Source organism: Syngnathoides biaculeatus, chromosome 7, assembly GCF_019802595.1.
Source record: "Syngnathoides biaculeatus isolate LvHL_M chromosome 7, ASM1980259v1, whole genome shotgun sequence".
Classification (NCBI taxonomy): domain Eukaryota; kingdom Metazoa; phylum Chordata; class Actinopteri; order Syngnathiformes; family Syngnathidae; genus Syngnathoides; species Syngnathoides biaculeatus.
Genome location: NC_084646.1, coordinates 6,598,618 through 6,611,595, shown reverse-complemented (window position 1 = coordinate 6,611,595; position 12,978 = coordinate 6,598,618). Strand labels below are relative to the sequence as shown.

At 47.1% G+C, this 12,978-nt stretch overlaps 1 protein-coding gene across 1 annotated transcript in view; it reads right to left on the bottom strand.

Moving 5' to 3' along the window:
- Positions 1–12,978, bottom strand: part of scfd2 (sec1 family domain containing 2) — a 121,991-nt gene that overhangs the window by 34,647 nt on the left and 74,366 nt on the right. The window lies entirely within an intron of this gene.

The window sequence follows — 12,978 nt, the reverse complement described above, 5'->3', positions numbered from 1 at the left end:
CCACATTTAATTATCACCAGCTTTGATTATCCATCCATCAATTTTCTTAGCCGCTTATCCTCACTAGGGTCACGGGAGTGCTGGAGCGTATCCCAGCTGTCAACGGGCAGGAGGCGGGGTACGTCCTGAACTGGTTGCCACCTTGGGGCAATTTAGAGCGTCCAATTAATGTTGTATGTTTTTGGGATGCGGGAGGAAACCCAGCCAGGCACGGTGAGAACATGCAAACTCCACACAGGCAGGGCCGGGATCGAACCCGGGACCTCAGAACTGTGAGGCCAACGCTTTCAAGTTGATCCATCGTGCCGCCCATTTTTGATTATCTATACATCCATTTTCTTCACTGCTTATCCTAACGATGGTCGCAGGGAGTCCCAGCTGTCAACGGGCAGGAGGCGGGGCACACCCTGAACTGGTTGCCAGCCAATCGCAGGGCACATCAAGACAAAGAGTCGCACTCACAACCACACCTATGGACAATTTAGTGTACAATTAATGTGGGATGTGCTAGGAAACCGGCGTGCCTGGAAAAAACCCACGCAAGCATGGGGAGAACATGCAAACTCCACACAGGCAGGGCCGAGATCGAACCCGGGACCTCAGAACTGTGAGGCCAACGCTTTCAAGTTGATCCATCGTGCCGCCCATTTTTGATTATCTATACATCCATTTTCTTCACTGCTTATCCTAACGATGGTCGCAGGGAGTCCCAGCTGTCATCGGGCAGGAGGCGGGGCACACCCTGAACTGGTTGCCAGCCAATCGCAGGGCACATCAAGACAAAGAGTCGCACTCACAACCACACCTATGGACAATTTAGTGTCCAATTAATGTGGGATGTGCTAGGAAACCGGCGTGCCTGGAAAAAACCCACGCAAGCATGGGGAGAACATGCAAACTCCACACAGGCGGGGCCGGGATCAAACCCGGGACCTCAGAACTGCGAGGCCAACCATCTTTGATTAGTATTTCTTTATTTTATATGACAGCGGCAGCATGAAATAGTTTAGTGTGATTTGCGTAACCCTCGCCCATTTCAAGGCTTTCAATGTCAACGATTCCCCCCTCCACGCCAACCAAATTAATAAATACTTCTCTTTGGAGTCAGTGTGGGGGCTCAAAAACAAAAAAAATGGGGGGGGGGGGGGCTCAGAGAACCCCGCTCCCTCTCTTGTTCATTCGCAACTTCACACACACACAAAAAAAAGTATAAGCCACAAAACGGCGACGGCACTCAAGAGATGTCGTCACTCGGCGCGTGAATCACGTTTTACGACACTTCAACCAGCCAACGGCAACAATGGCGAGTTGGTGAGAGGAGAAACAATGGCGGAGCGCAACGGACACAGCCGTTAAGACGGGAGGAGGGCAGATGGAAGCGAGGGTGGCGCCGCTGATGAAAAGACACCAGTAACCTTTGATCCTCACTCACTTTTTGTGTGTGTCAGATGATAAGCGCGCTATGTGCACTGGCGCTCCCGAGAGACACAGATAACCGTGATGCTGCTGAGATAGGTTGTGATGTTCTGCCCGTCTGTGTGTGTGTGTGTGTGTGTTAGGTGGGGGTCGAGTCACACAAAAATAAAATCTACCCAAAAATCCAAATGGTGAACTTTCAGGATTCGCTTAAAATGCACTCAGTACTATTCAATTCAAGATATATATATATAATATATATATATATATACAGTATAATTTTGTGTACACGTGTGGCTGCACCATGTGCGTTCAAATATAAATTGCTTAAAGCCCAAGTGTCATCCCTATAAACATTCTAAAAAAGACATTGAAATGAAAAATGCATATAACTTATTATTATACTATATATACATTATCGGATCACTTCTAACTAACAACACACTACCAGACGGTATGTATGAGCCAGTTGTTACATTCTGAGAGGATTACAACCCCCCCCCCCCCCCCCCGGCCCCAGCCCCCCCCAAACTATTACTTTTTTTTCGTAGCTGTATACACACCTACCTGTCATTTGGAACCCACGAAGCTCTCGTTCTTTGCACCCGTGCAATCCAATTTTCACGAAGAACTGGGTCTCTTGGAAACTTATGAAGGCTAAATCCATCCTCACGAGTGTTCGAGTCCAGCAATGCAACGAGCCGCCATTTTGGCTAACATGAAGGAACAACGAGCTACCTTCTCGCACGGAAACGTAGTAGAAACATGCTAGAACACTTGATTGTGCGACTGCCCTTAACGTCACTTCCTGCTTCTTCTCGAAAACGAATCCCTCTAGAGAATTTTCATGGCGGCAGTTACAAAAAGCCGTAAACGTCAAAATCATATTTTGTGGTGAAAAAAAACGGATGGGTCCATACCGCCTGCCGTTTCTTTCCATTAATAACATACTAAAAATCATCCATTTCATGACAGTGGACCTTTAAGGTGGGTCACAACGATACTTGGAAAGCCGAGTATTTTTTGGGAGGTAGTACTCGGTGTGGCAATGTAAGAAGCACAGGCGATAAATGCTACTTTTACAGTGTTGGAGGTAGTTTCAATTCATCTTAAAAACTTCATCAAATTTGCAATCAGATCACTGTGAAGGACATTCGCTTATTAAACAAAACGGATTTTACAGTTGAATTTATCATGCAAGCGTACGTTGAACTTTGTTGGGGACGCAAAGTGAAGACTAAACTCAACACGTGTTGAGATAAAAGTCCCTGACTCACACATAATGTATAGAGCTCGTTTGTTTACGTCGCCATATTTCCGGTCAAGCTAAGCAATGCTCAACGCTAAGTCGGTTGGAGACGACACGGAAATATGTCTTGTAGCGCGACGCCCAGAGTCTTGTCCGATACCGTCAGACATTTAGAAGGTGAAAATAAACGACGGTACGGGGAAAAATGAGATAAACTCGGCATAGAGGACCCGTATTTAACGCCGAAATTGATGTTTTCGCTGATAAGAAAGTGGACTGTTAATTTGCTTCGGCTTGCAACTGGATATCCGCGTATCTGGTGAGCAAGTCGTCAAGATTTACACGGAAACGTTTGAAAGCGTACAAAAATCTGGACGCATACGAATACTTTGTTGCTGGATCTGTTCTCATCAGGAATAAATCCCACATAGTGACGGTTTTCATTGCTCGTGAAGGCGGAAGTGTGTCCGGCCACACGTTAACCTTTGCCGGAATCCGTCGATCTTTTCAGCTAGTATTCAATACAAATACCAATATTTAAATAAATCACCCATGGTTTTACACAAATTTGCATTCATTAAATATGATTGAAAAAAAAAAAAAAAAAAAAAGAAGAAGACGGAGCCGTCTCCATGGAACGTACACAGAAGCGATTGCGGCCACGCTTAACCTTTGCAAACCTCTGCGACAGACATTTTTTTTTTTTTAATACGCATTGTTCTCAAATGAGCCAATTTGGCATTATAAATACTTCTTGGTAATTTGAGATTGATAAGAATAATTCCTACTTGAAATGAAGCGATCGCTACACAGTTTAATTGCCAAAATCCATCGATATTTTCCGCTCTTTTCAGCTGAGTGACGTCTTTGAATATCTGTCTTGTCTGTTGTGACGACCAACAGCACAACAACTCTCGCGTATTGTAAATATTCTCCTCCGGTTCAATGTCAAGCAGCCCGGTTTGACCGGCAATATGGCGCCGTGAAAATGGTGACGACACGTGCACGAGCTCGATATAAAGATCTACGTTTCTTTCCAGCGAAGCAAATCATTCAGCGAGTTCCGCTGCGAGAACGGAGGACTCGAAACGAAAGCTGCGATGAATGAGCCGGCCGTTCCGTAAGCCCGCGCTCAACAAAGTGCAGGACCGACAAGACGAGACATCTTTTTGCAGTGTGCGACGAGCTCCCGACCGAAAACACATTCTTGTCATGATGGAGCATCTCTTCTTCATGCACGCGAGGCGGCGCGCACGCAAACGAACGCGAGAAGGAGACGGCGGAGGAGTCCGAGGCAAGACCACAAAGAGATGATGTTTCGCCTGGTTGTTTACATGAACGTGGATGTGGTGTTGACCGTCACGCCAAATGGATACAAACGCCGATGTGCTGCCCGATTATAAAATGTGTTGTTTGGATTTTATTTTAGTTATATAAACAGATAAAATTATTTTGTTTGTTTGTTTCAGATGTTTCCATGAAAACTGATGTAGTTCTGATCATTTGTTTGCATGGAAACAGCATTCTGGGTGTGTGTTTACATGGAAATTGAGACGAGCAGTGATTCTTAATATAAATATAATAATAATATAATATGAAAAGGATACAAACTGTGTTCTTTTGACCATTTTGTTTACACGGAAACATATACAAACGGTCTCATTTTTATTTTTGTTTGCACGAAAACAGATTGAAACCGTTGGTTTAGACTGTTTATATGAAAACGGTTTTCATGAAAGTCCATCCATCCATCCATCCATCCATCCATCCATCCATCCATCCATCCATCCATCCATCCATCCATCCATCCATCCATCCATCCATCTGTCCATTTTCACCGCTTATCCTCACGAGGGTCGCGGGGAGTGCTGGACCATATCCCAGCTGTCAACGAGCAGGAGGCGGGGTACACCCTGAACTGGTTGCCAGCCAATTGCAAATTGTTCTTATTTGAAATTTAAAAGAAAAAAAAAAAAAACAATGTGAAAATGGCAGCTCAGTTCTGAGGACCGGGGTTCGAATCCCAGCCCCACCTGTGTGGAGTTTGCATGTTCTCCCCCGTGCCTGCGTGGGTCTCCTCCGGGTACTCCGGTTTCCTGCCACATCCCCAAAAACATGCAACATGAATTGGACACTCTAAATTGCCCATAGGTGTAGTGGTTCGCGTGCCCGCCTTTGGTGCGGGCAGCGTGGGATCAATTCCCGCTCAGTGATGTTGTAGATATCTGCCCTGCGACTGAGTGGCGACCAGCCTTTCGCCCAAAGCTGGCTGGGATAGGCTCCAGCTTTCCCGCAACCCTTTGTGAGGATAAGCGGCTTGGAGAATGACAGCCGCACTCACAATCACACCTACGGGCAATTTAGAGCATCCAATTAATGTTGCATGTTTTTGGGATGTGGGAGGAAACCGGAGTGCCCGGAGGAAACCCACGCGGGCACGGCGGAGAACATGCAAACTCCGCACAGGCGGGTCCGGGATTGAACCGGGGACCTCAGAACTGTGAGGCCAACGCTTTACCAGCTGAGCCACCGTGCAGCCCTTTAACAAAAGTGTTCCACAACAACGGCGTACGCTTCCATGAATTCTATTTTTCCACAATTTCCAACTGGAAAGATTCCGAGAATCCCGACCATATTGGAGGATTCCATTGTACACGACCAGCGACGAGATACGGCGCCGGCTCCTCCCATCGAGGGAGGAAGCGCCCTATCGCAGGAAGTCCGATCCTCCTAATCGTGTCTCCATTTCCTGTTAGGGTCCGAGAGCTTCTTCATCTGCGGGCCCAAGAAGCCACGCGGGCAGCCGTCCCACACAAACATGCATTCATGCTGGGCTGGCGGCACGAGTGAAAGTGGATTACAGGGCGGGCCGCCGCTAGCAGACGTAGCACTTAGCGTATTATACGCAGACACCGACGTTGGGACTTAAAAAAAAAATAGCTAAAAACTGTCTCTGCAAACTATAATTTAATAGTTTTCATCCAGTCTCTAATTAAAGAGGGTGCGCGTGTGTCACGTTCCAGGTTTGAGGGGTGACGCCGGGCCAGACAGTCAACCGCCGAAACCTCTGATGATGAGATGCTAACGCGTAGCATGACACAAATAACACACACGGCCCGGCTGAAACGCGCAAACTCTGATCGTGCACACGACTCCCACACACGCTGCGACACAAGCGGAATGAACTCATCAAAACATTACAAATAATCGGAAGCAATAAAAAAATTACACTGAATCTATATCGCGGTCCATCGCGCTCATGTTGCTATTAAGCTAACAAAGTTTTATTACACAAATATACTGGCGGTGGAATATCCAATATTTCTGTTTTGTTACACACAGACAAATAGATAGACGGATATTTTATTAATCTACAAGTGGACCCAGACAGTCCAAATTACTGATAACATTAAAATATGGAAAAACAATCACATTTATACAAGTCTTTTCTTTGTTTTGTTTACCCGAACAGAGGTCATAATCCCAGTCCCGCTACTTCCGATATGAAGTCCGAAGTCACTTCGCTGATGAACCACCTTGTTTATATTCGTCAGTTAGTTTCCAACCCTTTACTGCCATTGACAGGTATACACGTCAAAGGAACGAGCGGGAGCGAGTCTGCGAAGTCCGGTTTGTAAACCACTTTAATGACGAAGACGGCGGTGTTGCATTGCTTTGGATTTGAGCTCAGAAAAGATGAAGATTTGAATCTCATTTTGTCATGTCAATTACGAGAAAGAGAAATACCAAAATGTTGGAAAACGATATTCTGCGGCTCTTGAAAGATCAGCCAAAATAGTTGGCAAGACGGGGAAAACCGTTTTGAAAGTGGCAGGCAGTGACTGAGTTATAATAAGTTGTGATGAAATGCGATACAGCCGTGGTGCGTGGTTTACTGTACAATAAAAATGTAAACACTGGAAAGTTTCATTGTTTCTGGCGGAGCTACGCAGGAGATACGAACCGACGTATTGGGACAGAAAACGATGTCGGACCTGAGAGGGGTTGGCATCTCCATTACAAGTGATTTTACTGTACTCATCTGCTCCATTGCGAAAGGCTTTCAAGATGGCCGTGCTTCCACTGCAGAGCCTGCGGTTTGCGCTGCGGGTCAAGGTCTTAGGTCTTGTCGAGACAGACCCACATGAGGGCCAAGTCTCGCCTTAGGGCAAGGGCCAACGCTCGTCTAAGGTGTGTGTGTGTATGTGAGACGTTAATCTGTTTATTTTCGGAGGTCGGCGGGGTTGGGGCTGGGGGGGGGTACAGACCGCCATTATCGCGGCACACGTACGCACGATAACACGAGCGACAAGTCCCTTCAACCAAAACGTTTCCCACGAGGGGAGAAACAGTGCTTCATTCATGCCCCCATCTCGGCGCGTCAGACACGGAAAGTCTGGTTGGACTCGAGTTGAAAGTCGTTGAGTCGACGCTCAAAGAACTGAACGGTCGTCATTATAGAAAGTCCAGCCACTCATTTTCTGAGCTGCTAATCCTCACAAGGCTTGCGGGTGTATCTCTGCTCTTTAAAGATGTGGTTCTGTTGGCTTCATCAAGGCGTGACCTTTGCAGTGGAGTGTGAAGCGGCTGGGACGAGAATCAGCACCTCCAAATCCGAGACCGTGGTCCTCAGTCGGAAAAGGGCGGCGTGCCCTCTCCAGGTCGGGGATGAGATCCTTCCCCAAGTGGAGGAGTTCAAGTATCTTGGGGTCTTGGTCACGAGTGAGGGAAGAACGGAGCGGGAGATCGACAGACGGATAGCTGCGACGTCTGCAGCGATGCGGACTTTGTATCGGTCCGTTGTGGTAAAGAGGTAAAGAAGCTCTCAGTTTACCAGTTGATCTACGTTCCTACCCTAACCTATGAGCGTGAGCTGTGGGGTCGTGACCGAAAGAACAACATCCCGAATACAAGCGGCCGAAATGGGTTTCCTCCGCAGGGTGTCCGGGCTCTCCCTTAGAGATAGGGTGAGAAGCTCGGTCATCAGGGAGGGGCTCAGTGTCGAGCCGCTGCTCCTCCCCATTGAGAGGAGCCAGATGAGGTGGCTGGGGCAGCTGATCCGGATGCCTCCCGGACGCCTCCCTAGTGAGTCCCACCAGAAAAGAGACCCCGAGGACGACCCGGAAACGCTGGAGAGACTAAGTCTCTCGGCTAGCTTAGGAACGCCTCGAAGTGGCTGGGCAAAGGGAAGTCTGGGTAAAACCTGCTGAAGCTACTTCCCCCGCGACCCGACCCGGAAAAGCGGTAGATAATGGATGGATGGATAGAAAAACTCTATTATAGTTCTTCTTTCTACATTGACACAGTTACAACAAAACTGCGGCTTTGTTAGCATCTGCGCAAACAAAAATTAATTCCCAACAATACGCGCCCCCACCCCCCCGCACACTTAAGTGTTGTCGTGACAACCCCATAATAAGTAGCGCATATGATAAACATACACAATGTGTTCTCCCCTCTCCGCTACATGGAAACCAAGCCGTGGACACAAACCGCCGAGAAAACAATCGAGTAAGTACAAACATTTGGCTCCGTAGTCCAAGATAGGGGGACGGGGCGGGGAGTGGTTGGGGGGGATTTGGGGGTCGTTGGGTTTTTGGGACTCTTCATCCCTTACTATCTGCCTCTATCTTTTGGCTTGGACCTGCATCTCTCTAACGGGGGACACTTTGATAAGACCGAACATTGGCTTGGGGCTGATTTACGACGTAAGAAACTGAAAAGGGACGTTGGAAAAGGGGGCAAAAAAGGGGGGAACGGGCTGGGGGGGGGGTGTTTTTGTTCGCTGATAGATGAGGGCGTGCAGGAGAACAAGGAGGAGGAGGAGGAGGAGGAGGAGGGGGGGGGTTCGGGCGGGGTAAAGGGGTGGCGTTCCCGCTGGCTCGGGCCTTGATTAACACCAGGCCTCCTAACAGGAAATGACCGGGCCGGCTCAGAGCGCCAGGAGAGCTTCCATCTGGTACGGCGCGAGAGCCTTGGACCGATCCCCCGCCCGGGAGAACTCAGACGAGAACAAGACGTCTGCGTACATATCAAAACCTCTGCGGCCGTTCGAGGGCACCGCGGCAATGTCGACGTCCAGTCGTTCAAAAACGTTACTTTTCTCTACGGTGATCATTTCTCAAATGAGTTTTTATAATACACGTGAAGTTGCATGACTTTGTTCGTGTTTACATTTACCATATTCGTATTAATAACATCCATACGTGTATTTAACTTTGTGCGAAGACGCCTGTCATAAAGAAAACTCTATTTTAGCAATTTCAGCTTCACACAATCCATCCATCCATCTTCCAAAATCCTCACAAGTGTTAGCGTACCGTAGCATGCACAGAAACTCCGCTATCCCGTTTTCCGTGTCGGTCACGTGGCGTTCCGTATATAGCAGATCACAGCAAAATTGATGCTAATTTCTGTATATTTGTAAATTATTGGAAGAATTTTCCTTAGGTGTGAATGGGTGTATGTGCCCCGTGTGGGCTGGGTACACACAGGGGAAGGGTGCACCCCACCGCTCAGCACCCCCACGACACTAATGAGGATGGGCGGGATACAAGGTGGATGGGTAGACATTTGGTTCTTGAAAATTTTGATTCATTTATTCATTGGAGGAAATTTAAATAACACTTGACATAATTGTTGACGTTACTGTTATTGTAGTATTTTATTTTGAAAACAAAAATCAGTATTTTGAGGGATTTATCCTGATTTTTATAGTTTTTATGTTTTAGTTATGACAAATTTATTTCTCATTATTTTTTAAATTTATTAGCTGTGTCACTACAGTTTGAGTTATATATGGGGAGTATATAATGTTGGATGATTGTTTCATTTATTTAATTTAAAATGCATAGTTCTTAAGTACTACTATTATTAACGCATCTTTTTTCACTTTTTTAAATTTAGGAATTATACAGATATTTTTTTAATGTGTCTTTTTGTTTTATTTAGTTATGATGTTGACAAAACAATGTTTTGGGCTTTTATTTTGTTACCGTTTTATTTAATGCATTTATCACAAATTGATCATCCATTCGTCTTCCAAACTGCTCATCCTCACCAGGATTGCAAGTATAATTCATCTATCCATCCATTTTCTGAGTCGCTTATCCTAACGAGGGTCACGGGACTGCTGTAGAGCCTATCCCAGGTTTCCCCCTACACCCTGAACTGGTTGCCAGCCAATCGCAGGGCACATCGAGACAGTCGCACTCGGAATCACACCTATGGGCAATTTAAAGTGTCCAAATAATGTTGCATGCTTTTGGGATGTGGGAGAAAACCCACGCAGGCACGGGGGAGAACATGCAAACTCCACACAGGCGGGGCCGGGATTTGAACCCAGGTCCTCAGAACTGCGAGGCCAACGCTCGACAGCTGCCCCACCGCGTTGTCTATATGAATTCAATTTTAATGTTTTATTTATTTATCAACAATTGATCAATTATTGCAAAAAACAGACCAGAATAAATCAATTAGTATTCTTGCGTACCGTTTTAATTATTTATGCATACGTGGTAATGTATTTCAGATCGTTGCGCCAAATGTATTTGCGAGTGTACGCGCGCACGTGGGCTGCCGTCCGCCGTCTATTTCCATCGACACGTCCCCGCCGAGTGACGGGGGCGTTTTATGACGAGCATTTCTCATCGTAAACAAGACACCGAGGAATTCTAAAAGCAAACAGAGGCGTCGACTGCACGCGAGGCGACTGCCGAAGCCCGGACGCGGCGGACGAGGTTTTCTGGAACGTCGTCATGTTGGATTTTCAAACTTGGGGGCATGCCGTTATGACGGGGTGGGGGTGGGGGTGGGGGAGGCTACCATCAACTATCATCAAAACTTTCATGATTTAGTTACACGTTGTTGATTCCCAAGGAATAACCCCACTCCTTACGTCGCAGGTGTCAAACTCAAGGCCCGGGGGCCGCCACATGATTTTATGTGGCCCGCGATTGTGTATTTTTCATTTCAATATCTATTTTTAGAATGTTTATCGGGATGACACTTGGGCTTTCAGCATTTTATATTTGAACACAAATGGTGCAGCCACACGTGTACACAAAATTATACTGTAAATATATATTCCACAAGGTGGCACAAAAGCACTACATTAGTGAATTGAAGCGCTTCACCTCACCTCACCTCACCTCACCTCAACTTGTTTCCTTGGCATCAGCCTGTTATTGCTTCGGCCTTCCTGGGAATAACAGAGGCTAGATAAGAACAACAACAAAATTTGCAGGAGTTCACTAGATTCGGTACAAACCCTTAAAAGTGAGCTTTCAACACACACGCAGAGCGATTTAACGGTAATCTTTTATCAAGACACCTGGGAACCGCAAGAAATCGCAAAAATAATTACATCAAAACATCGGCCGCACAGTTAATCGCGGTTTTGGGATGCCCCCCCCCCCCCATGGGAAAGCGGACACGAAAAAGGGAAGGCAACCGCGGTGACCGCAGTGGAGCCACGACCGCATAACTCGCCGGTTGGGGTCTTTGTGGGGGGTGGGGGGGACCACAGCTTGCTGTGTGGTCAGAGTCCGAGAAACTGGACGAGTCAGCGACGGGCCTCCATTTTTTTTAATTACAGCCCGTGCTCCGTGTCACCGGCTTATCTGATCGAGTCAACTAGCGGGAACGAGGCTAGCGGCCGCTTTGCCAACGCGTGTGCGCGTTTATGCACGACGTGCGTCTGCGAGAGGAAGTGAAAGAACGACCGCCAATTAAAAATAATTGCGACTAATTTCATAAACAAGGGTAGCATATATTTAATCAGGCGCGATCCTTGGACCGACTTCTGCCCGACTTCCTCCAGCGACGGAGGGCCCCCCCGCCCCGCGGACACTTTTCGGGGCAAAGAAGAGGAAGTTCCGTGCCGGCGGAGGAGGAGAAAAATAAAAAGGGTGCGAGCAGACGCGGAAAAGGAAACGAAGGAGAAGAAGGAAAATAAAGAGGTGGGGAAAAAAAAAAGAAGAAGAAGTTCGAGACGTAAGCAAAATAAAAAAAATTTCAATGTGACTCCTTTCATGTCGCCCAGTCGGCCCGTGCCAAGGCAAACAGCGGCCCGGGGGAGGTCCGGGGACCTCGCTGAGACGAGCCCCCTCCCTCGCCTTTACCACCCCCCACAGTCTTCCTTACAACACACACGAGACAGGATGAAAAACAAAGTTACTGTTGAATCAGCGCTAACTTTGCATCACTTTCTTGCGCATATGAGTTTTTTTTCCATATTTTGCAGGGACAGGCCGCTTCCGTCGGGGGCCAGGCGGGGCAGTGACCCACCAGATGGATCTGAAAGGTGAATTGCGTCTATTTAGAGGAATGATACGACCATATACAGTGAAGAAAATAAGTATTTGAACACCCTGCTATATTGCGAGTTCTCCCACTTCGAACTCATCGAAGGGTCTGAAATTTTCATCGTTGGTGCATGTCCACTGTATGATTTTTTGAACGTTTTATTTGTGTAATACAGCAGCAAATAAGTATTTGAACACCTGAGAAAACCAATGTTAACATTTGGTAGAGTAGCCTTTGTTTGCAATTACAGAGGTCAAACGTTTCCTGTAGTTGTTCACCAGGTTTGCGCACACTGCAAGAGGGATTTTGGCCCACTCCTCCACACAGATCTTCTCCAGATCAGACGGGTTTCAGCTCCCTCCAAAGATTTTCTATTGGGTTTAGGTCTGGAGACCGGCTAGGCCACGCCAGAACCTTGATATGTCTTACGGAGCCACTCCTTGGTTTTCCTGGCTGTGTGCTTCGGGTCATTGTCATGTTGAAAGACCCAGCCGCGACCCATCTTCAACGCTCTGGTTCTGGTTCCCCAAAATCTCACAATACATGGCCGCAGTCATCCTCTCCTTAATACAGTGCAGTCGTCCTGTTCCGGTGTGCAGAAAAACACCCTCAAAGCATGACGCTACCACCCCCGTGCTTCACAGTAGGGACGGTGTTCTTTGGATGGAACTCATCATTCGTCATCCTCCAAACACTGTTAGTTGAATTATGACCAAAAAGTTCCATTTTGATCTCATCTGACCACAAAACCTTCTCCCACGACTCTTCTGCATCATCCAAATGGTCATTGGCAAACTCAAGACGGGGTGTTCAAATACTCATTTTCATCACTGTAGTGTCTCACATTTATTATTTTACTATTACATGCCAAGCACGACTGAGCAAAGTTGCACTCCGGTTACTTTGAGGCACACGGGGGCAGCGACCCGCTCGATCCAACAGGTGGCGCTGTGGTGAAAAAAAAAGTCTGACCTTGTGCCAATCTCCTGACTCGTACTTTTCCCCAT